Here is a 25162-nt window from a genome sequence, read left to right as displayed (position 1 = left end):
TTGTTTTGCAGAAGGGAAAGAGATCTGTCTGTACTGGGGAAGTGTACTGCCTGACATGGCTGAGCTGTGCCATTACTGGTAAGGACTGGGTGGGCTCCTGGTGTGCTGTTTTGAGGTAGGGCCTTCCTACGTATCCCATGCAGGCTTCAAAATGCGAGATCCTCCTGTCTCAGCCTCTGAGTGCTGAGCAAATGGTCTACACCTACAACCTGTATATTTGCCTGTCAGGTAGCTTCTTTTCACCTGTGTCCCAAGCTTCAGGGACGTGGACTCCAGCCACCAGAGACCCAAAGGTGGGCAAAGCATCTGCTGTTTTGTTCATCACTGTGTTGAGTGAACAGATGGGTGAGGTACAGTATAAGTAAACATCTATGGTACATCATATGTGCTCCTTGAGAAAACTCAAGAATCTGTCATTGTGGAGACTAGATGTCCAGTAGAGAGAGAAGGAAATTTTAAAACAACTAAGTTTGGTCATAGACAAGTAGCATAAACAGGTGTACACCTGGCATCATGTTTTACTAACATAGTAAAGATTTTCATTTTAATTGTATGTATGTGTGTGTGGGGGCATGCACAGGCAGTTGTGAACCATCCAATGTGGGTGCTGGGAATGGAACTCTGGTCCTCTGCAAGAACAGTACATACTCTTAACCACTACACACTCTTGACCATGAAGCCATCTCTCCAGCCCAGTAATAAGTTTAATATATTAGCTTTGCATGTATTTGACTGTAGACTTTAACTTTATTTAACATGGTTGCTTTTCTCACACATATCTTTAAAACAATAGTGAGTTGTATTTAGCATTGGGTTAAAGCCCTGGGTTGGAGCCCCAGCTCAAAAATAAAGCAAAACAAATTAAATTAAAGAGAACGTTACTAGCATGAGCATGCCACTGTGTTTGGTACGGGCTTTGTACCTGCTAAGCAGGTATTTTTCTGCTGCTGTTCCTGCAATAGTGTCATGTGCCACATGGTAACATCTGCTGCCTGCTGTGGCCTTTCTCAGCCTTACCTGTCTGGATCCCAGAATCTGCCTCGAAGCCTTTCTTAGGTGGCGCTTTGGCCTCTGCCCCAGGCTGTGCTTTGGGCAGCCACACTTTAACTTGCCTTCGCTATTTTGAGGTTTTTCTTGATACTTTCGAGAAGCCTAGCACATCTTATTTTAAATGTTGACTCTTCTGTAGTTAAATAGTCATTCTCCAAGGTGGGTTGCTGTCTACACATTAAGATAGTACTGGTGTACATCTCCAGCAGCCAGCAGAGCATGGGCACCTCAGGGTCCTGTGGACTCAGCAGTCTACAGGTGTGGGTCTGACTCTGGGGAATGCATTCTGACTTCGGATGAAAGTCAAATGTTATTAGGCTCAGAGCTGGCAAAAGAAACTGTGCCAAAGTTCTCTGGCAAAAGTGTAAGATGTACCAAGCATGGTGGATTCATTTCTATTTCTCGATTCACTCACAAGTGCTCTTTTTTTCTAACCTAACCTCATCCACCTCCCCCCTTTTTTCTTTATAACCTTGTGAATTGAACCCAGTGCCTCTTGCATTCCAGTTACTCTGCTTTAGCGCTCTCTCTCTCTCTCTCTCTCTCTCTCTCTCTCTCTCTCTCTCGACAGGGTCACGTTATGTAGCCCCAGGCTAGCCTCAAATTTGGAATTGATCCTTCTGCCTCTAGCATATGGGATTACTGTTGTGTGTCGGCCTTTTTGTTGTTGTTTAAGGCAGGGTCTCACTAAGTTACCCAGGCTTTCCTTGAACTTGTGATCTTCCTTCCCCATCACATCCAGTAACCCCTTTGTGGTTAATACACAGCAAAGCACAGCTTCTGTAGGTCTTTCAGAATTAAAGCCCTCATGAGTATTTTCATGCCTGTTGATTTTAATAATTTCTGAATCATTAGAGGATTTCCTTGGATGCAGATGTTTTGTGGGATTTCTAATATCTAATTAGGCAGCAGTGTGGGTATGACTTTAACTCTAGTTGATGTCAAGACACTGTGCTTTTTATCATGAGGTTTGTCACAGTCATTACTGATCTTACTAAGGCCTCAACTCTGTAGGGATGGGAGTACCTACCTAGTCCAGTAACTTCACCCGATTTGTGTACAGATGACTCTCAGACTGATTTTTCCAGAACAGTTCCTTCCCAAGACTCTAGATTTGTATCACTGGCTCCCTATGGACATGTAACAGGAATCTAAACTTAAATGTTCACAAGAGCATGTTCATCTAGGGAAATCTGTTCACCTAACTTGCCCTTCCCTGGCAGATGACACTTCATTCGCTCTGTAGGACAGATCCCAAATCTCTGGTGTCTTTGAGTCTCCCTTTGTTGTGGTGTGAGCATTGAACCCAGGGCCTTACCTATTACAGGCAAGCGCTGTACTGCAGCGTGCTTATCCCTGTATAGTACACCCATATCAAACTTCTGCCTCCCAAGGCTTAGGGATCATTGTGGAAGAGGCTGCAGACAGATTGTAAGAGCCAAAGGAGTGGATGACCACAGGGAAACAAAGTTTTCCAGACAGCTGGTCAGTTACTCATATTAACTCACAACAAAGGTGACATCATGGACAAGTCACACCTAGGCTCAAGCCAGACAAAAATCCCAGCATAGATGTGGTGAAGTGGGTAAGAAACCCCAACCCTACCTAAGGAACTCTTGGCAACTGATGGCTGCTGGGAAGGGTGGGATTCAGTAGGTTGACCAGACTCCAGTGGATGAACCTACATCAAAGGGCATTTGAGGACACATACCTATAGGGCTTACTATATATGAATACAGAAATTTGGTGGGGGAGTTAGTGAGGAGGATGCAGGTACAGAAGGGGATCTAAATATCGAAATATATTGTATGAAATTTGTAAAAATTCAATAAAAATTAATAAAAAAGTAGGAAGTGAATGAGTAACTTTATCTGGAACATAAAGAAGTTCTCGCACAGGACTGGAGAGATGGCCCAGTAGTTAAGAACACTGGCTCCTCTTCCAGAGGACCTGGGCACATTTCCCAGCATCTGTATGGTGGCTAACAACCTTCTGTAACTCCTATTCCTGGGGATCCAATGCCCTCTTCTGGCCTTTGTTGGCATTGCATGCATGTGGTGCACTTACATACATGCAGGCTAAATATGTATACACATAAAATAAAAATATTTTAAAAACAACCAAAAAAGCTTTAAAAATTCTCATTACGTTTGTTCTCTATTTTCTGACACAAAGTCAAACAATATGTGTTATCCTTAGAGACTGTTGTGTTGTAAAGAAGCAGTTTCCAGAGCCCTGCCAGGATGAGTCTGCATAGAGTTCCCGATTCTTTGGAGATGTCTGGGTTCCTGTGAAGCTCATGTGTCGTTAGTCCCCTAAGAACAAACTCAAGTGCATGTGGTTCACTGCTCTGATTGCTGTGCAGCTTATATTGGGAGTGGTCTAAATGTTTAGCATCAAGTTAGCTAAAATATCAGCTATTTTGTCAAATTCCCCCTGAGTTCTCACTACTTACAAGTCTCTACTACCTGATACAGGGAAAAAGCTGAATGGGAGCCATAGCACTGATCTTGTTCTTTTGTAAGCATTGAGTTCTTGATTTCTACTTACACAGAGTAAACGGAGAAAGTGTATATATCTCTGCTTCCTCTCAGAACTCGAATGAAATGACAGAAGGAAATAAAAGCAGAATAACCTCCCCGCAAACTTCCCAGAAACATAGATAACAAGCATATGTTACAAGAGGGAATGGCAGTTGCTGAATTGGTTAGCAGAGAACACTGGACCTGCCTGCCTGCCTGCCTGCCTGGCAGGTCGTGCAAACGTGGGTGGGGGTGGGATAAGTGGAGTCTTTGCTACAGAATCCAAAGGCTGCGAATGTGTATTGCAGTGATGAGCCCAAACCAGTGGACCAAAGGAGAATGAGAACACCCCAGAATACACCTCACAAAAGGGAAGTGGGGGGAAGAAAGAGGCCTCTGCTTCACAACCACACATGAGAGCTCAAGACCAGCCAGTCTAGACCCAGGATGGGACATTAGTATTCCAAGAAGGGACAGCATCTTGACCGTAATCAAACAACGTTCCAGCTCTGGTCCAGTTTGTGGATTAAATAGTAGCTCATATATAGAAAACACCAAAAATAACCAAGGAAAGTTATTTTCTGTTTGTTTTTGTCATACTGAGGATCTAGCCCAGGGTCTTACACATGGCAGGCAAGCACTCTGTCACTGAGGAACACCTTCAGCTCTTTTGTGGTAGTGGTGGTATGGGGTAGGTGTGTAGTTGAGGCTACCCTTGAACTCTTGATTCTTCTGCCTCCCACTCCCAAGTGCTGGGATACAGGCATGCACTACCATGCCTGGCACAATTTTTAATAAAGAGATGAAACAGTTACATGAAGGACAGCACAACCATATTCCAAGATCAGCTTTACATGTTCATATAATAATGGTCCACCCCTGAGTCCTTGAATTAAAATGCCATATAGCTATTTTAATTTCTTGTGGTGCTGGGAATTAAACCTAAGGTCTTGTGCATGCTGGGCAAGCACTGTCATAAGCTGTATCCAACTCTGTGTAGCTATTTAAGAAGCAGCAAAGAAAATTGTGGAGGGTGTGCGATAAGGGAACTGAATGTCAGCAAAGTGTTAGGTTGATGTCAGAGGCAGAGTGTCTACGGTTTCACTGGAGAGGTGTCCACATCTGTATTTATCCTATAGTGCTGAGGAAAGCTCCCTCTGTCTGGTGCTTTGGAAATATGGTGTGTCTAAAGAGGTCTAGCTATGATGTTACTTCTATATTCAGGAAGTTGGCAAACTAATTAGTAAAACTGTGAGTTAAATATAATTATATGTTACCTTGCATTGTGAGTAAATTAACCCCGTCCCCCAAGTGGTGCCAGAAACAGGTTGTAAGAATTTCAGTCACAGAGAAGGGAGATCAAGCTGGCTTAGGCAGTTGAAAAAACCTCACAGAAAAGGAAGAAATTGAGTCTCACCATGGGAGCTTAGTGTTAGGTAAAAAGAAGAGAGATGGGTCCTAAGTCACAACCCACTCCAGTTACTAGTTAGAACAGTTGACACTGCTCATGCTATGAGGCCAGAGTTATTAGTTGGTGTTGTCTTCACCAATTTCTGAGAGGCCCAGATCGTATTCAGGTTGTTCATGGGTGACTGCTGGGTTGGGTGGGGTTGGCTCAGCATCCTCTCAGCCAGATACCTGGTGATGGCCTGTGTCTCTTTCTCTATGTGGTGTTTCTGTCCAGAACAAGGAGAGAAAAGTCACATCTTTCTCCTTTTTTCACTCTTCTGATGACTGTGACTGAATTTTTCCTCCCTGAACAGTTCTTGTGTTCTTATTTAAAGAGGAATTTGGCACATGGCAGACCTCCTCAAGCTATCTTTAGTGGGTTGTGGGGTATAAGTGATTAAGGATGCAGCTTTACTTGCTTACTAACACCTGCTTTTAAGGGGTGAACTGCTAAGCAGATAGGCTTGGATAGGGGTTTAGGACAGCCTCTTGGGATCAGAGATCAAGTTTTTAAGTACACAGCATACAAGAGTCCCTCCTCTCAGGACTAAAGCATTGAGAGCTGTTTGCACCAGAGGCCTGAGACTTGCTTGTTTAAAATGGCCACCAGCCTTGGCTCTGGAGAGGCAGCCATGCCTCGCTTGTAGTAGACAGGAGACTGACTTCACTTCAGTTTTGCTGAGTTTGGCTTCAGTGCCCCTTTGGAATATAAAATTCTTCGCTTCTCCAGTGTGGCCTTACACAAATCCAGCTCTGTCCTATGGCTCAGTTACATGGTAGTACTGGTTCCTTAGTGTTTAAAGCTTGTCTTTCCTCCAGGAATGTGTGCTTTCACTCAGCAAATATTTATGGAGTTTCTGCCATATGCAGGCCAGCAGAGTGCACAAAGATGCATCAGATGTGGGCATCCACAGACAGTGTCAGCCATATTTAGGGTGGGACTGAGGCACAGTACAGCAAGAGTATCTCTAGGTATGATAAGAGTTATGCAATTTGGGAGTCTTTTAGATAGACCCTCTGAAGGGGTACTCCAATTGCCCCACCCTGCATCCCTGTCCATCATGGAAGAAGCCAGAGGTGTCTGCATCCCTATTCCCCATTGGCAATTTGGGTAACCTCTTCAGAGGATGGTGTGATAAGAATAGGAGGTAGGAATTGGCTAGGCAGTTAGTGTAAAAAAAACCCCAAAGAAAAGTAGCCAGTTTCTTGGCTAAAACTCACAATGTCCTTGGGCCCCTTAGCAACATACTCCATTCCAAAGACCAAAAGTGTTGAGAATATTTGGGAGCTTTTATCTAATCCTTAAAAGATTTTAGGGTTACCTCTTGGGGGGGTTGTTAGAATAGCCAAAAGCCCCACTTAAAAAAAATAAATCAGGCTGGAGAGATGGCTCCGTGGTTAAGAACACTGGTTGTTCTTGTAGAAGACCCGGGTTCTAATCCCAGCACCCACATGGCAGCTAACAACTGTCTGTAACTCCAGTTCCAGGGGATCCAACAGCCTCTTCTGTCTTCCATGGGCATTGCACGACACAGGCGCATTTGCCTACATGCAGGCAATACACACATGAACATAAATTAAAAATAATAAATAAAATATTTTTAAAAAATAAATCAAAGAAGAAGGAGTACATGAAGTTATCAGAAAAAAGTGATGGGGAGATATGGGAGGAGTTGGAGGGGAGGGAGTGGGCATGGATTTGATCAAAACACCTTATATGCATGCATGAAATTCTCAATAAATTATTTATTTTTAAAAAAGAGTATCTCTAAGTATTTAATTGGAGGAGGAGGTTATGGAATTCAGAAGGGGATGATTAGTCTTTAAAAAAAAAAAAGCAAAAAAACACACAGCAGGTTTAGATGTGCAGAGAGGGATGTTCTGGGCAGAGCCTAAAAACCCATATAGTAGAATGTGCAGGACAGGGGGAGAATAGGTAGACCAGCAGTCCACACCTACTGAGTTCTCCGAGTGTGCCAGGAGCTTGCCTGAAGCTTCACTTACCTCATCCCACCTAATCCTCTTTAGTAATTTTTTTTCCTACTGGAAAAAAATTAAATCCTGGAGCACTTTGAACCCCAAACAGTCTGACTTCACCTTTCAAGCTTTTATCCTCTAAGCCAGAGCAAGCTTCAGCTAGAGCAAAGGATTGTTTGAAGGGGGAAAGGAATAATTTGAAGAGGTAAAGTTAAAAACAAAAATGTGGTTTGGGCCAGATGTGATAAAGGACCAAAAGGACCTGAGTACTGTGCTAATTACTCTGGAATCTTCAGGAAGCCACTGAAAGTTTTTAATGAGGGGGCTGGAGAGATGGCTCAGCAGTTAAGACACTGACTGCTCTTCCAGAGAACCTAGGTCTACTCCCAGCACCCACCTGACAGCTAACAACCATCCATAACTCCAGTTTCAGGGGATCTGACACTGTCTTCTGACCTCTGAGGGCATTGCCTGATACAGGTACACTTACATACATGCAGGCAGTACATTTATACACAATAAATAAATAAATAATAAATAAATAAAATATTTGTTTAAAAGAAAGTTTTTAATGAGATGTGACATGGCCACAGCAGGGCTTTCAACTGTAGCTGCCAAAAACATCTGAGTTCCTCACTGTGTGGGAGACACTATTCCAAGGCCCAGCACCCTAACCTCAGAACAGCCCTTTGAGGTGCTGTTGATGCCTCCTTTACATGTTAAGGAAACTGAGTACAAGTTGAGGGAGGTTTAAAGACTGGCTGTAAGTAGAACTTTGTGAGTACTGATGTGAGGTGATCTTGAGGTCAGACCAGGGAGAATCCCTGAGAGATAGTGGAAGAGGGGAGGGGCAGGTATGAGTGTGGGGAAGCAGCTGAGGAGGCTGGGAGAGTCTGCCCTGTAGGGTGCCAGGGCTGGTGTTGGGGAGAACCCTGGGGAGTGCAAAAGGAGGAAGGGAGAGTCCCCCGCTCACCCCTGTAGCCACAGGGTGCTCTGCCCAAAGGCACACCAAAGGCCTGAGCTTCCGGACAGGTGTCAGGGGTAGACTTAGCAATGGCAGAAATCTATGAAGGGTTCAACTTTGGGGAGGAAAAGGGAAAGTGTGGTGGCTGAGGTAGTGACTCGGAGTCCCTGGGGCTCATGGAACCCGTATCTCAAGGTTGGATGGAATGACAGAGGTCAAACTGAGCATCTTAGTCCATTTTTCTTGGGATAATCGAGTACCACAGATTGAGAGATTTTTTTTTTTTTTTTTTTTTTTTTGAGACAGGGGCTCCCTGTAGCCCCAGCTGGCCTGGAACTCACTATGTAGACCAGCCTGGCCTGGAACTCACAAAGATCTGCCTGCCTCTGCCTCCCGAGTGCTGGGATCAACAGTATGCACAACCATGCCCGGCTAGCTCACAGGTTGAGAATTTTATGAAGAGCAAAGGTTTATTCAGCTCGAACTGCTAAGTGTTCAAGATTGGATGGCTGCCTCTGGGAAGGTTCCTCTTGCTGCTGGGAGGCAGCACAGGGTATCATCATTTGTCAAGACAGGGGTTGCTCCACCAGGTCTCTCCTAACCCTATAAACCTACTAATGCAGTCAGGGCCCCCACTCCTGAGACCACATCTGATCTTACCTACCTTTAAATACACTAGAATGTGACTTTGGGGATTAAATGTCTAAAACATGAGGTTTGGGGGACATATTGGAAACCACAGCAGAGACACACATGGATGGGTGGTGCATGGCTTGGGCCTGCATACCTGAAGGAGACGAAAGAAATGACTGGTTGTGGCCAGTCCCAGACACTGGACTCTCTAGTACACCTAACTCTGCCCCCAGGGTCAACCTCAGCCTGAGGCAGTCTCCTATTTCCCTCCCTCAGGAAACCAATGAAAGTTGCCGTAATTCCTGCTGGGGTTCAGGCTTAGTTGGTGGAGTTGAAGCCCTGGGTTTGCTTTTTTTTTTTTTTACCCCAGCACTACATAAGCTGGGCATAGTGGCACACAGCTGCACCTCAGCCCTAGGGAGGTGGAGGCAAGGTCAGAAGTTCAAGGTCATCATTGACTGTGTGGAAGTGTGAGGCTAGCATAGCTACATGAGACCCTGATTCAAAAAAACAAAATCACCATAATTGTCAGTCTCCTGAGAAAAAGACAGAGGTAGTTTAATGTGAAAATACAGTGTGTGTTTTTAAATTTTTCTCTCTAAAAACTCCTTCTTTAAAGGTGTGCGTGATGGCGCGTGCCTTTAATCCCAGCACTTGGGAGGCAGAGGCAGGTGGATCTTTGTGAGTTTGAGGCCAGCCTGGTCTACATAGTAAGTTCCAGGCCAGCTGGGGCTACAAGAAGACCCTGTCTCAAAAAGACAAAAAAAAATTTTTTTTCTTATATGTAAGCATGTTTCGCCTGAGTGTATGTGAGTACATCACCTGTGTGCAAAGTCCACAGTGAAGAGAAGAGGGTGTTGGATTCTCTGGAACTGGAGTTGTGTTAGCATCTATGTGAGTGCTGGGAACCAAACCTGGGTCCTCTGCAAGAGCAGCCAGCGCTCTTAACCACTGAGCTGTCTCCAGCCCCTAAATTGTTCTTTTGATAGTAAAAGGAAAACACCTGTTGGCTAGTGTTGGCATTTATCTAGTCCTTCAAATAATCTTTGAGTCTCAGTGTGACTGGAACTGAGCTTGGCCTCAGAAATAGAAATCATAACAATCTGCTGGGGCTCCCAGCCTTCTTTAGGTGGAAGCCAGCTAGAAATTGGTGGGGAGGAGGGGTTCTGCATAGGTCCTCAATAAGCACCAGGGGAGACCGTTAGGGGCTGCTTTTTCTTTAAATTCCCCTAGGTTAGGTGAAGGCTGACTGAGAATCCTGTGTTGATAAGAAAGAAAGTGCTTCTCAGGCAGGCCTGAGGCAGTTCTATTTCAGCTGCTTTGCTTGTCTGTTAAGCCTTGTTCATTCACAATTGTTTCCTGCTTTCAATGCCCTGTGGGAGCACCAGCACCAGCCCTACTGCAGTTAGTCTCTGAAAGCCCTGGCCCCTGCCAGGCAGAAGAGGCAGGGCTCCTCTGTGCCATCCTCTGCCTCCGCCTCCCTCGTGATAGGTAGCTGCTCAGTCTCATCTTGTTTCTAGCAGATTAGCTACTTGAGAGGAAATGAGAATTTAAATTGTTCGCTGCACTTTTTGGTCTTTTGAGACAGTGCCTTACTCTGTAGCTCAGACTAACTACACAAGATCACTAGCTATTTGTGGTGATCCTCCTGCTTTAGCGTCCCAAACTCTTGGGTTACAGATATGAGCCACCATGCCTAGCATTTGTTGCCCTTTGAAAAATGTTTACGTGAGAGAGACGTATCACCGTAGATGCATAGGACACAGGAAAAGCTTTTCCCAGTAGCAACCTTATTTTGATTTTTTTTTTTAAGTTTCATGTGTATGTGTGTATTGCCTGCATGTAGGTAAGTGCACCCGTGTCGTGCAATGCCTGCGGAGGTCAGAAGAGGCTGTCATATCCCCAGGAACTGGAGTTATGGACAGTTGTTAGCTGCCATGTGGGTGCTGGGATTCGAAACCGGGTCTTCTGCGAGAACAACCAGTGTTCTTAACCTCTGAGCCATCTCTCCAGCCCCTAGCAACCTTATTTTGATTTTTTAAAAATCAGTTTCAGGTTCAGAAGGTGACAGCTTGCCTCCCAGATGGCACCGTGCTTTCTGCCCCATTATTTGGAGAAGCTTGGTGGTAGACCAGAGCTATGAGTGGATGATAGAATGCTTGAGAAAGAGTGCAGGCTTAAGCCACATGCATACCTATGTATACAGCGGTGGTCTCATGAGATTACAATGGAGTTGAAAAGTTCCAGCTGCCTGGTACTGCCACCTGCCAGTCACGTTTGGGGTAGTGCTAGTATAAACGAGCCTTTGCCCTTGAGCCTTTGCCCTTCCAGGCTAGCACAGCGATGCCTACCAGGCAACTAGTGGGCATTGTTATCTGTTCCCTAGAGACATTTGCAGTGTTCTTTCAAGGAGATGGTTTTGTAGCAGTGCATCTAGCGCCTGTTGCCATGGTTCATCGACACATGACTGTGGTTCATATCTTCCCTATTCTGAGAGAATCTTCAAGCTGTTCTTTGATATGTTTGTAAAAGGGAACCATAGAGAAGAGGGTACCAATAAGGTTTCCTTATTTCTGGTCAATCTCTTTATAATAACTATTTATGCAGAGAAAAAAAAAATAAGAACTGGGCATGGTGGTCCCAGCACTTGGGAGGCAGAGGCAGGCGGATCTCTGAGTTTAAGGCCAGCCTGGTCTTTGTAGAGAGTTCCAGGCCACCTGGGAGTACAGGGAGACCTGGTCTCAAAAAAGACAACAACAAAAAAACAGTCAACAGACAGGTACTGGATAAAATTGTACCTTTTAGCTTGGGGTTTGGGGAGAGGGAATGGGGGTTGGGGGTTGGGCAGGCTGGATACAGGCACTGTATTTCCCACCTGGAATTTTCTACAACTCTGGGTGTATGAGTCACTTTTCTGTTTCTGTGATAGAAACACTGACCAAAGCAATTTATAGAAGGAAGAGTTTACTTGAGCTTACAGTTCCAGGGGAATTACAGTCCATCATGGCAGGGAGGCATGGTGGCTGGAGGTGGCTGGAGCAGGAGCAGCAGAAGCTAAGCTCTCACATCATCACACAGGCACAGGAAGCAAGAGAGCAACTGGAGATCCAGCAAGGCTTAAGATCTCTCTAAGCCCACCACCCCCAGTGACGTGCTTCCTCCAGGATAGCCACACCTTCTAAGGCCGCCCCAAACAGCGCCATCATCTGGGGACAAAATGTCCAAATACTTGGAGCCTATGGGGGACAATTTCATTCAAACCACCACACTGGGATTCCACAGATCAAACTCAGGGATTAAAGGTGTGCATACTACCTTCCCTACCAGCTTCAAGTACATCTGGGGGGTTTGTTTTGTTTTGTTTTTTGTCTTTTTGAGACAGGGTCTCACTCTTGAGAGAGAACTCACAGAGATCCACCTGCCTCTTGCCTCCCAAATGCTGGGATTAAAGGCGTGCGTGCGCCACCTTGCCCTGCTTCAAGTACACACCTTCTAATGAGCTGATTCATTACAGAGAGTAGGTCTCACACATTTCCCCAGTCTGTATCCTGCAGATTTAACTTTTTAATGGTTTCCTCATGCCAACATAACTCCATTGTACCATGAACTTTGTGATTTCTTTCCAATTTTCTCTCAAAACTCTGAGGGAATAAATTTACAGAACACAGGGGTGAATATTTTAACTCAGCTTTGAAGGAAACATAATTGTCCACACATAAAAGTATCAGGCTGGCTGTGGTGGCATACACCTTTAATCCCAGCACTCGGGAGGCAGAAGCAGGTGGATCTCTGTGAGTTCAGGGCCAGCCAGGGCTACATAGAGAGATCCTGCCCCCTTCTGGGGCCAGGGGTGGGGCAAGAAAATATTTACAGAGGAAGTCAATGATAAGTTTCCAAGCTTGATTTTATACAATACAGAGAAATTTAACACAAAGAAAAAGTTTGCTTCAGTTACAATATATGAACAGTTAATAGAAAATTCCAAATTTGGGGAATTATAAGGGACATTAAGACAAATAATAAAATAGACAATTATTTTACTATGTGTGTGCGTGTATACGTGTGAGTACAGTTCTTTTTTATTTTAGTGTGTGTGTGTGTATGTGTGTGTGTATACGTGTGAGTACAGGTGCACAGTGCATCATATTGCACATGTGGTGGTCAGAGAACAGCTTCCAGGAGTTGATTCTTGCCCTCCATCTTGTCGAGGAAAGATCTGCTGTCCCTTATTGCACTGCACCATGCCGAGCACTCCAGGCTGATGGCCTGTGAGCTTCTGTGGCCAAGCAGTTCTGCAAATGGCTTTTTAAGTGAGTTCCAAGGCTAGAACTCAGGTTGCCAGGCTTGTGTGGCTAGCGCCTTTACTGGACAGTTCTTCCATGCTCCAACAATTCTTTTTTTTTAAGTCAAGCTAACTAGTTAAAAGAGAAAAATTGTTAGCTAAAACGATAGTTAACCCTATAACTTATGAAATGAGTATAATGAAAACATAATAGCAACTTTTCAACTTACTGTCAGATGGAAAATGTTTTACGATATAATTGTGGTTTTGGTGAGAAACATTTTTCATGTACCATTATTGGAAGGAGAATTCATTATTCTCTTTTTGGAAAGCAGGTTAATCATTTGTGTTCATTCCCCCTCCTCTGCCACCAAAATTCCTCTTCTAGAAACCTAAAGATAAAATGAGATGAAATGTTTAAAGCTTTATGAGTAAAAATGTTGACAAGAGCCTAGTAGAGTGGTTAAGCTACGTGGACAGCCACGTGCTGTGCAGCCTTGGAAAACAGAGCTTTCAAGGAACTTTTTTTTAAGGGGTCTTGGATAGGTGGCTCCGTGGTTAAGACCACTGCTGTTCTTGCAGAGGACCAGGTCTCAGTTCCCAGCATCCACATGGCAGCTAATGACCGTCTGTAACTCTAGTTCCAGGGGATCTTTCTGGCCTCCAAGGGCATTGCATGACACGGGTGCACTTAGATACATGCAGACAAAACACTCATATGTAAAGTAAAAGTACATAAGTAAATTTTTTTTAAGATTTATTACCAGACTCAGAAATTCAGCAAGAGCAGTACGTGCTCTTAACAGCTGAGTTGTCTCTCCAGCCCCACAAGGAATTGTTAATGACACAGAGACTACAATGCTAGGTGAACAAGATACGAAACTCCACCAGTGTGACCTGATCCACATTTTACCTAAAATGTGTGTAGTAATAGCACAGCCTATGCTGTGGCGTTAGGGGTTCTTGCTGTGTGCGTGCATGCGTGTGTGCATGATTGAAAGTGCTATTCTGGACAGTTGAGCATTCTAGTATATATGATACACATGCATGTATGTATACTGAGATGAAATTATGCTACTAAGCAAGAAGGACCACACTAACAAAAGTAGCAAGGTGATGATGACTGGCCTAAGTAGTGATGGTGTTAAGTTTTCCGATGGTAAAATTAATAGTTTCTTTGAGAACATATAGAAAAAACCTGTGCAAAACCTTAAAGCGCGCCAGAATACGACCCATCCTGCTGTAAATGCCTTTGGTGTGCTCAAACCGCATTCCTGGAAGGAGGTCTTACTGTGCGTCCCCATTCGCAGAGGCATGAAGAGACTGAGCTGAGCAGTTTGTTCAGGATCCGACAGCTCGTGAGAGGATGCACTTGAACTCAGGCAGCCTGGATCTGGCATCCAGGCTGGTGACCGCTACCGGTACCACTACAGAGCAGAGCGGTGGTGTTCGTGCTGTTCATCTTGTCAGCTGCCATGCCATCACTGCCCATGCCAGGCCGCTGGCCTAACCAGGCTGGGCTCACTGCTGCTTCACCCTTGCCCTAGTGCTGTGGCTGGGAAGGACTTTGACCTTGCCCAGGAGCCTGGGGAAGGGATTTTCTTAGCGTGGCTACTGGCTGCTGGTCTTGGTGCTCTTTTAGACTTGTGGTTGGGTCCGGGTGAGGCCTGGAAACAGCTTCTTTTCCTTATTTTGCTGAGAATATCAGTCAACCTCCTCCCTGAGGCTCTCAGCCCAGACCACCAGGCATCTCTGTAGGTTTGTAATCATGCATGAAGGTTTTAGACTCTGCAAACTTTAGGGGAGAATCCAAGCATGGGAAGGCAGTGAGATATCTGGGTACCATCCTCAGCTTTGTCCCACTGAGGCCCTCATGGCCCAACTGTTCTGTCATGCGTCCAAAATGCTTCTGACCAGAAATTTTCTTATTTGGGATATTTTTAGATTTTGGAGTATTTGCATATATTGGATACACACGCTCTCAGGCACACACACACACACACACACACACACACACACACACACAGGATACACATTACCTTAGCTGCAGGAAGTTTAAAACCAGCTTATACTATATGAGACTCTATCGAAAACAACAATAGTAATAATTTTATGTACAAAACAAAGTTTCATTGTGTAGAACGTTCTACTTGTATCACATCAGTACTCAAAAAGTTAATGATTTTGGTGCATTCTGAGTTTTCTTTTCATTTTTTCTTAATAAGTTTCTCTCTCTGTTTATATAGTGCTGAGGGATTGAGCCCAGGGCCTTGTGCATGCTACGCAAACATTGTACCAACTGAGCCACATCCCCAGCACCTTGAGTCTTTTTTATTAGGGATGTTCTGCCTGTATGTTTCTTCCTTCCTTCCTTCCTTCCTTCCTTCCTCTTCCTTCCTTCCTTCCTTTCTTTCTTTCTTTCTTTCTTTCTTTCTTTCTTTCTTTCTTTCTTTCTTTCTTTCTTTCTACCTCCTTGACTATTTGAATTTTTTTTATTTTAGAATTAGATTTGATTTGGTTCTAGCAGGCCTGGGAACCCAGGTCCTCATGTATGCTAAGCAAACCCAGTTTAATCAAGCCACACATTCTCAGCCTCGTCCAGCCTGTTGTAATCATTTCTTTAACAAACCTGATTTTCATAACCAGGATTTCAAAATGTATTTCATGTTTGTTTTAATGTAATTTTACTCTCACGACAAAATTTCTAGTTTCTTCAAAATCTGTGTATGGCAAAGAGCTTTCAATGATTCAAGTTAGAGCCATTCCATGTCTGTATCAAAAAGAAATACAGCCAGGTGTGGTGGCACACACCTTTAGTTCCAGCATTAGAGGCAGAGGCAGGCAGATCTGTGTGAGATTGAGGTCAGCCTGGTTTACATAGTGAGTTCCAGCTGGAGGGCTGCTGCAAACCTGGGGGGGGGCACATGGTGGTGGGTGGGGACACAACACTGAACTTGCTGTACGTTGCTGAGGGCTGTACCAGTTTGCTTCATTGCTTGTTTTTTCACATTAATTAAATAGTGGGAGACTGTTGCATTCCTCCACCAGGAGATAGTGGCACAAGACTCCTTCCTTCCTTCCTTCCTTCCTTCCTTCCTTCCTTCCTTCCTTCCTTCCTTCCTTCCTTCCTTCCTTCCCTCCCTCCCTCCCTCCCTCCTTCCTTCCTTCCTTCCTTCCTGTCTTTCTTAAATTTTATTTTTAAATGTTTGTTCATTTTTCTGTATGTGCACTCACTCACACATACCATGGTGCATACATGTCAGGGTGCTCATGTGGAGCTCAGAGAACTTGTGGGAGTTGGTTCTCTCTGTAATGTGGATCCTGTGGGATCAAACCTGGGTCCTCAGGAGGCACATACTTTACCTGTTAAGCCATCTTGCCGGCTCCCACATTTCTTTTTCAGGTGTGGGAGAATCTTTGAAGTTTGTTATTTGACAAGGCTGAGTTGTAGACACTTCCTTGTGAATGCTGTTATGTTTAAAGTGAAACAAACCTGAAGTTTGGCCTTGCTGTTATAGTTCAGAAAACCCATGTTTCTCTCGAACAAATGTGTAACCCTCCCTCCCCATTACACACTCTGGAGGGAGAGTGATCAGAGAAGAAGTTGTGTTGAAAAACTAAATTCTTGCTCAAATGTAAAAGAAGTAAGGTACACACGGGTGTCATTAGAATTAAGGCAGGACGTTTCAGAAGAGGAAAGGGATAGAAGGGGGGAGAAGAGGGAAAGAGAAGGGAAGGCCTGATGTGTCTTGAATTGTGTATTGCTGCCTCTCTGGAAGGAGAATGAAGGTCTTTTGGGTTGACAACAGAAGACTTGTTCTGCAGCCTGGCCGGGTAGGTTCCCTAAGCTAGAGCAGAGCTATAAAACGAAGGGTTTTCATCCTCCAGGGAAGCGGGCTCATGCCTCAGAAACTACAGCTTCTGCCTACAGGCCCTGGGGACAGGCTGGACCAGCCAGGGGCCCTGGAGCCAAGATATCTGCTGGGCAGCATCACTGTGGAGCTGTTAGAAGTACAAAATCAACCTCCTCACCCTACGTGCCGAACCCACTGAATGGTGGCAGGTCTCTTGCTTTGCCTGTGGCTTGTGTGACTGCCCAAGAGAGCAATATGCTCCTAAGCCAAGGAGAATTGAGGATGGGGTAGACTGAGAAAGACTGCTCAATTCCAGAATAGGTCCTTTCAATACAGAATCCTATGCTTAAGAGTTGATTCTTGCTTTACAGAGACAACTTCCTTTGTAAAGGAAGGTTTTGGTTCCTTGTCTGTACTAGTGTAGTCATTTAGTCATTGGAGGGGACTGAGGAATTTTACTGTCCCATTAGTAACAACCCCTGCGAGTACTTGGTAATCCCCTGAGTTCAGGGACCACCCAGCTGTCTTCTTCATGAAAGCACATAGCAAAGCTGGTTTCTGGGGTCGTGGCTATTCTCTTAGGGACTCAAGAAGTCACCAGAAATGGAGCCACAAGTGTGTAGTCTTGGCCATTTTGTAAGGCCCAGGATTGAGTAGGAGCTGGGAGCCAGGCTGTGTGTGACACCCTGACCCATATTTGCCCAAGGCTGATATTGCCCAATCATTTGTTGGGCACCAATAATGTCTTCGGCCCTGCCCCTAATGGGAGACATGCAGTCTCTACCTGGAGGGCTCAGATTGAGAGTTTCATAAGCTTTGTTTTAAAGTAGGTGACTAAAATGCTAGTCTGGCTTTTAGCAGCTGTAATGAATGAACCCTTAAGGCATGAGCCTCATGGGTGAATCATGGTTGGTGGCTTTTAGATAGATGCTGTCCCTGGGTTTTCAGTGTTAGTAAAGTTCTCTTTGTGTGTGTGTGCGTGTTTTTCACTTTTACTTTGACAGTCTATAGAACTCGGTGGGAAATACATTCGTATTTGGATACTTCTGAATTTATTTTAACCAAATAGTAGTATCTCTACCCAAGTTAATCTATAAACAGTTGCCTAAGCTTTCAGTGTGATCACTGTTAGCTTCAGAAATAACTTAGAAGCATTTATGGCATGTTTTACATTTTTGTACTATTTTTCATTTGTAGGTCTTAGAATTGAATGCTCTCTACTATCTACACTGAGAACCATTATTTTGTATGAAATCAGTTACTGTTCATGAAAATGAGGAGCCTCTGTGGGGGGCAGTCCATGCTGCTCTGTGGGGTACCTGCAGCAGAGCAGTGGCTGTCCCCCTTAAGGAGAAAGCACCAGTCAGTCTGGGCTGAGGAAGAAGGTAATCTAGGTAGCTGTTGAGTGTCCACCCTCAGCGTTGTGTGGTGGCAGCTAAGGGACCTGTATGGCTTTTGCACCACACCGTACCTCATAGACTCCCCCTGTTGTGCAAGAGTACCCCCTGGCCTCCACCTTGGGATGTTGGGGAATATCTTACTACAGAAATATTTCTCTGTAATGCTAAAATGATTCAGTTAGGTTTCCGTTTTGTGTAGTGTTGTATTGTTTTCAGAGATAGTTCTTAAAGAGCCATCTGTGAAATTTTTCCTCAGTGTGATTTTGGGGTGAACAGCACAGGACAGCTAGGACTCTACGGTAGATATCCTAAAAAGTGCTTTTCATGCCCAGGACTTCTCAAACCGCAGAGGGCTCTGAACATGAAGAATAACGGAAAAGCCCGAACCTGAAGCTTCTTCCTCAGACCTGTGAGTTCTCTCCCTCTGTGAAGTGGGAACCGTGCTGGAACGATGAAGATGGCAGATACTTGACAAACACCAGCTTACTGGGTTTGTAGCATGCTTCTGGGTCTCAAACAGTCAGAAGTGACCTTATACTTTCTTTTAGAGGGAGACATTCTTTTAAGTGTATACATAGATAAATGAGAAAAGTGAGGCCTGAACCAGTGCCCCTGAGAGACAGAATGAGTCATCTGGCCCTAACCCAGCAGGATGCCTGTTGGAGTAGGAAGGCTCCTTCATTCAGTTTGGTGAAGACCTGATATTGAAGGCTGGTTGCTTTTAAATGTATAATGCTCACTTTTTGTCATAGGCACAATCCATTGACATTTAATTGCTGGAAAAATCAACTTTGCCTAAACGGTTAGGAAGCTATTTGGAATCTGCAATGTTTTTCTTACTCTTAAAAAATAGAATGAAGGGGCCTGGAGTTCCGTGGTTAAAAGCACTGGCTGCTCTTGCAGAGGACCCAGGTTCGAGTCCCAGCACCCACATGGTAGCTAATAGCCATCCGGTAGCTCCAGTTTCAGGGGATCCCACACTCTCTCTTGCCAAATTAATGAATAAAATTATTTTTAAAGAATAGAATGAAATAAGTCTGGTGTGGTGACCCAGACCTATAGTCCTAGCACTTGTGAGGAGGAACAGGAGGATTTGCTGCAAATGTGAAGCCAGCCGATAAGCGGCCTGTTCTGCTTACCAAGTTCCAGGCCAGCCATGGCTATGCAGTGAGACCCTGTAGACAGGTAATAATAGGCAGGTCTCTGCATTGAGGGGGAGTGATCATCTGAACTTTTCTGCTTCCTCACTGCCTCTTCTCAGAACAGACATTTCCCTGCAAAGATCACCCATTGCCAGGAAGGGGAGAGCTTAATAAAGTTCGCAGGCTCGTCCTGCTGTTTTGTGGCAGAGGGGAGGGAATCTAGCATTAGCTCACACTCTTCTCCCTGGGGTCTGCCTGACCTCACAGGAGGAAGGGCAGAAGGCAATGCTGACTCCTCATTCCCCTCTCTACACCGCTGTGTGGGCCTGGCCACCTGTGCAGCCACTGCCAAGAGTCAACACTGTGCTCTTTGTCTGGCAGCAGGCTTCGTAAAGGTGGCTGCGGGAGGCGTTCCCCTTCCAGGCCTCCACTACTCCAGCAGACAGGACCTCGCCTCCTTGGTGAAAGGAAAACCTCAGGTTCATATTGTCCCTTTCAAGTGTTACCTGAGCCACTACTCCAGCAGACAGGACCTCGCCTCCTTGGTGAAAGGAAAACCTCAGATATTTTCCCTTTCAAGTGTTACCTGACAAGATTATAGGAGACTCCACAAGTAACAGAGGTGGAGGCAAAATTCCTACTGACTACTAAGTAAAAATTACTGCAAACCTACCATGCACCTGGACGTTTTAGACAGGCAGAGGCAAGAGGCACTGGGGCATTTGGTCTAATGAGACTGGGCGGGGGGGGGGGGGACAGTTAATCAAGGCCGGAGAACTCAGGGGAGAAGCCCCAAGGTGGGGGACTTGAGGGGGGCACCTGAGAGCTCGGGGTCTACCTGTGCTGTCACATTTGGCCTCACACCTGGTCTAATGCTCTACCGTTGTGATCTTGAAAGTCTTATTTATTGTGCTGAGACTCAAACCCTGAGCCTTACATATGCTGTGTCAGCACTTGCCCAGTGAGCTGTACCCCCAGCTCCTGAAATTCTATGTGAACCAAGGGTGGCCCCACAAAATATTTTCTTTTTGCCTTAGTCCTGCAAATCATGCAGTTGGTCCTGCATGTCAAGATGAGGTATAAAGTGGTTGTGTAAGATTTTAAAGAACTCTGTCTGTCATGCTCAAAACCATTTGGCTTTACTCTGTAGAGAACCGTGGAAGGTTCTGTGATGGGGTATAAGACCAATGGGACTAGGAAGACTGCTGGTCTACCGAGAGCAGCTGAGGACATCATGCTGTGACATGGGCAGATACCAATCACTGCAGTTCCCAGGCCTGCTGAAGACAGTCTGCTCTGACATAGGGATGGAAGGGAGAGAGGCTACTGTAGAGGGCCGGGGTCCTGACTAGGCCTGAGATCCTATACCCCAACAGGGCTGCTGGGGAAAGAAATCTTGTGTTGGTGATGGTGAGGCAGGTGCTTTGCGTGAGCAGGGCAAGAAAGACCCGGAAATCTCTGGAGGGGCAGCTTATGGAAACAGGCCACAGCTGCTCAGCAGATGACCTGCAGATCAAGGTTTTTGTCAGCATCGAGAGCTTCACTAGAACAAATATTCATCCAAAAATAAACTTCCTGTTCTTCCTGTTTTTGTAACTTGCCTATTTCCTCTGACTTTGAGGCTGGTCTCCAGTTCCTGGGTTATTAGTCTTCAGAAGATCAGGACCTCTATAGAAGTATTTCCTGTACATGTTTATCTACCCAGCCCTAAATTATTTTCTCCAAATGATAAGAGAACTTTTCCATCCTGGTGTGTCTGACTTTTCCTCAGAGAGATTTTCAATTGGGACTCACAGGGACAAAGGCCAAATCAGAAAGGCCAAGCCCAGGTTGTGGTGGAGTGTCTTTCTGTGGCTAGTGTTTTACTTTTTTACATTTATTTATTTGTTAGTTTAGTTTATTGTGTGTATGTACACACATACATGCCACAGCATGTATATGGAGGTCAGAGGATAACTTTCTCTTGAGCCTTGAAGTCTTTCAAGTATGAGACCACTCTGGGCAACATAGGAAGACTCTTTCTCAAAAGCCAACAATAAAGGGCTGGAGAGATGGCTCAAGGATTTAGAACACTGATTCCTCTTGCAGAGGACCTGAGTTTGAATCCCAGCACCCACATGAAGGCTAACAACGTCTGTAACACCAGTTCCAGGGGATCCGATGCCTTCTGTCCTCCGTGGACGTTGCACGACACAGATGCACTTGCATACATGCATGCAATACACAAATACACATAAAATAAAAATAATTAAAAAAAATACTGTCAATAAAAGACTGAGAGGCTTTGAAAGGGCCGTGGTGTAACTTACAGATAGAGCACTGATCTAGCACTGGATTTGATTCCCAGCACCACAAAAATAAATAAATGAATGAATGAATAAATAAATAAATAAATAAATAAATAAATAAATAAATAAAAGCTGAGTTTGTGAGAGGCACTAGTTCTCTGGTGTACTACCACCGACTAGGCAGTTCAAAAGCAGCCCAGCTGGGCTCAGTTAGGGTAGAGGACAGGCCTGTCTCCAGGGAGAGTCATAAGGACAAGTTTAAGGGTTGTACTTTCAAGTTCATGTAGGAGAGTGGGGTGACCAAGCTGCCTTTGGATTCTTTCCTGTAAGTAGAATAAGATGCCATGTTCAAGCTATCTTGAAGGATATGGCTGTGGAAAGGGCATGGGGCTTTGGCTGGGACAGGTTCTGGCTTTTCTGCCACTGCACTGATTCAGCCCTGGTCTCATGCCTCTCCTCTGTAAAAGGGGAGCACGATTACACTTAAGGGCTGTTGTGAGGGATGGTCACTTAACATACAGAAGGAGCCTCGACAGATGCAAACTCTCCATCTCTCCCAAAATCCTGAGAATGACTCTAGACTTAACCACAAGAAAGTGGGCAGAGGCTCACAGTTGTACATCAAAATACGTACACAGAAAAATCTTCCCAGTCCCCTGTGAAGTGAGGCTCACACGCCTAAGAAAACTGCTGGTTCCTCTCTGTTTGAATAAGGCCAGCCGTTAGGCCGCAGGAACAAATTTGCCTGCTGCTTACAATCCTTAGCCAGTTAAAACAGGACTTTATCTGTAGCCTGAATAGACTGTGGTCTCTGCAATATGCAGAGACTTAATGCTGTTGTTAGCAAGAAGGGATATGATAGCTTGTGGGATGTAGATAGAAAGTAGACCCCAATTCTGCCTTTAATCAACCCCTTAGTTTGTACCAGAGCGTGCTAGTGTTATCCTTGACTATCCTAGTAATTCAGGAAAACTGGACCAGACCCCAGATCTGGGGTCCTGCCTGGAGAGGCAGGCCAACCAGGACCCAAGATGGCTTGTGTCCAGCTGCCACTGTCCCCTCACATCTTACCCCCTGCTTCTTCCTGAGCAGCTTTGACAGGTTCTCATAGCACTAATTCTTAAAATTTGTGGTGCATTAGAATTACCCGGAAAGCTTTGAAAAAATCCAGAAATTCAGGCTGCATCCCAAACAAATTAGACACTGCTAAAAGAACAGAAACCTTACGTGTGACCCAACGGGCAGCCAAGTTTGAGAACTGGTGTCTTTGTTGGCAGAGAAAAGTCTGGTGTTATTACAAAGTGTGGCATTAACTCTGTCGTTTATGGATTGTCCAGGGCAGTGTCATCCCACTGGGCTTACCTGGTCAGTATGAGGTCTTGGGGGTAGATAGCCATTGTGACAGCATTTTTTCTTAACATGAAATGTTTGTTGTCATTTTTCAAATTTTATGTATATGAGTGTATTGCCTGCATGATTGTAAGTATACCTGTGACGTGCAATGCCTGAGGTGATCAGAAGAAGGCATCGGATCCCCTGGAACTGGAGTTACAGATGGTTGTTAGCCCCACTATGTGGGTGCTGGGAATTGAACCAGGATCCTCTGGAAGAGCATCCAGTACTCTTAACTACTGAGCCATCTCTCCAGGCCCATATGAAGTATTTTAAATACTCATAGATGAGTAGTGTAATGCTCTGCCCTGTATGTACTCTGGTTAGCTCAGCCATCTCTGCCCACAACATACACTTTTCACTGGGGGAGGGGCAAGCTAGAACATTTTAAAGCAAAGTCTCAAAATTTCATACATAAATACTTCTGTATATATCACTAAGAGGTAAGGACTTAAAACAAGAACCACCATACCATTATCATCCTAGAAAAGATTCTTTCTTCCCCTCCCCTTCCCCTCCCCCTCTCCTCCTCCTCCTCCTCCTCCTCCCTCTTCTTCTTCTTTCTGAGACAGTCTTCCTGTGGTCCCAGCTCGCTTGGAACTCACTGTGTAGACCAGGCTGTCTTTGAATTCACAGAGATCCGCCTGCCTCTGCCTCATGAGTGCTGGGACTACAGGCATGTGCCACCACAGCTGGCAAGAAGATTATTTCTTCAGCTTATCTAACAAGTCCATGCTCAATTTTCTTCAGTTGTTCTCAAAAGTACCTTTATACTATTGGGGTTTTTTTCTAATTAGGGCCCAGAAAAGTATAATCTATTTTGATTATCTGACTTTGACCCTGGGGTGAGGACACTGCCACTGTGTACACACAGGTGATGACTAGTATGTGTATCTGGAAAGGTGTCCGTGGCACCTGGCTCAGCTGATGCTCACAGGATGGCCTCTCCTACCTACTGAACCCTCATGGAGGGGCCTTGCCAGGTTCCAGAGGAGAGGCTCACTGGGACCCCAGTTGTAGCATCTATGTAGCATGTCTGCCTGAAGGCAAGTTGCCTTTGGTAAGCGTCAAGTGCTTTTTTAAGGTTGCCTTCAGAAAGGCTGAGATTGGGACTGGGGATATAACTCAGTTGGCAGAAGGAAACAAGAAGCCCTAGTTTCCTTCCCTTCTCAGCTCCCCGTAGAGTGGGTATAGTGGTGCCCCCTCTAATCCCAGTATTTGGGAGGTGGAGACAGAAGGATCAGAAACTCCTGGGCTGTGTGAAACCTTGTCTCAAAAAATAAGGAAAGACAGTAGGGTCAACTCTTTTTCCAGACAGCTGACAGTCTGTTCTTTGCTACAGGCTGTGACTGAGAAGGGCTGGGATGGCCTTCTGGGCTCTGCTGAGGGTCCTGATTTGACGGCAGTTCCCCCTGGAGCCAGCCAGGACCGTGCTGTCCTTGAGGAGCAGCCACCTTGCTTCTCTAGGGTGGCTCTGTGTGGACTTGACCTCACTCTTGGAACTACTCACTGCAGCACTCATTCAAGAACTGGAGGGAACAGGGAGGGAGGTGAGCTCACCCACTCTCCTCACTAGCTGCTTTTTACAAAGACAGCTCTCAACTTTCATTAAAATAAATATCAGGTGCTAAGCAGGAACAGAGGGAGAATGGGCAGTGAATGTGGGCTCCACCCACAGACTAAGCCACAAAAACTACAGCATAAATGGAGGTACTAAAAAGGGCATTTCACTTTGTGGTGCAGCTGAGAGCAGGCCCTGTACATGCTTGACTTTGTCTCTCAGGGCAAGGTGAAGGTTCACTCCCACGTGTTCTTTGTCTCAGATCCCTAAAATCCCCTCTGCCCTCCTTTCTCCACTCAAGAGGGAGAAATGAGTTCCACAGATTTCACTTGTCTCCTGTGAGCCCAGATGTTTAAATCAGCGATGGTCAGAAATTTATAACACAGATCAACTAGGACATAGTAAAACCACCAATTTATCTGATTAATTAAAGCTGCATTCTTTTAGCGGCCTGTTCTCTATAGGTACCGCACTCCCTGATTCATAAATCAAAATGCAAAAAGGTACATTTTACCACATCCTGTAATCCTTTTCTTCTCCCACATAACAAGCCAACAGGAGCCATCTTTTTAAAAAGTTTTATTCATTTATTTTTATTTCCTGTGTATGAGTGGATTTTCTGAATGCATGTAAGTGCACCCATGTTGT

General features: G+C 45.1%; 1 protein-coding gene across 2 annotated transcripts in view; it reads left to right on the top strand.

The window, feature by feature from the left end:
* Spred2 (sprouty related EVH1 domain containing 2) overlaps nucleotides 1–25162 on the top strand; it is a 112313-nt gene that overhangs the window by 23193 nt on the left and 63958 nt on the right. The window contains exon 2 of one of the 2 annotated variants that reach the window (XM_029554589.1): nucleotides 18464–18540. The exons of the other annotated variant lie outside the window; for it this stretch is intronic. The gene's annotated coding sequence lies outside the window, so the exon portion shown is untranslated. The remainder of the gene's footprint in view (nucleotides 1–18463; nucleotides 18541–25162) is intronic. 2 annotated transcript variants of the gene reach the window in all.

The sequence above is a fragment of the Nannospalax galili genome, unplaced genomic scaffold (genome assembly GCF_000622305.1).
Source record: "Nannospalax galili isolate Female #2095 unplaced genomic scaffold, S.galili_v1.0 scaffold1650, whole genome shotgun sequence".
Taxonomy (NCBI): Eukaryota; Metazoa; Chordata; class Mammalia; order Rodentia; family Spalacidae; genus Nannospalax; species Nannospalax galili.
Note: the sequence above shows the minus strand (reverse complement) of the source record. Positions and strands in the feature narration are given on the sequence as shown.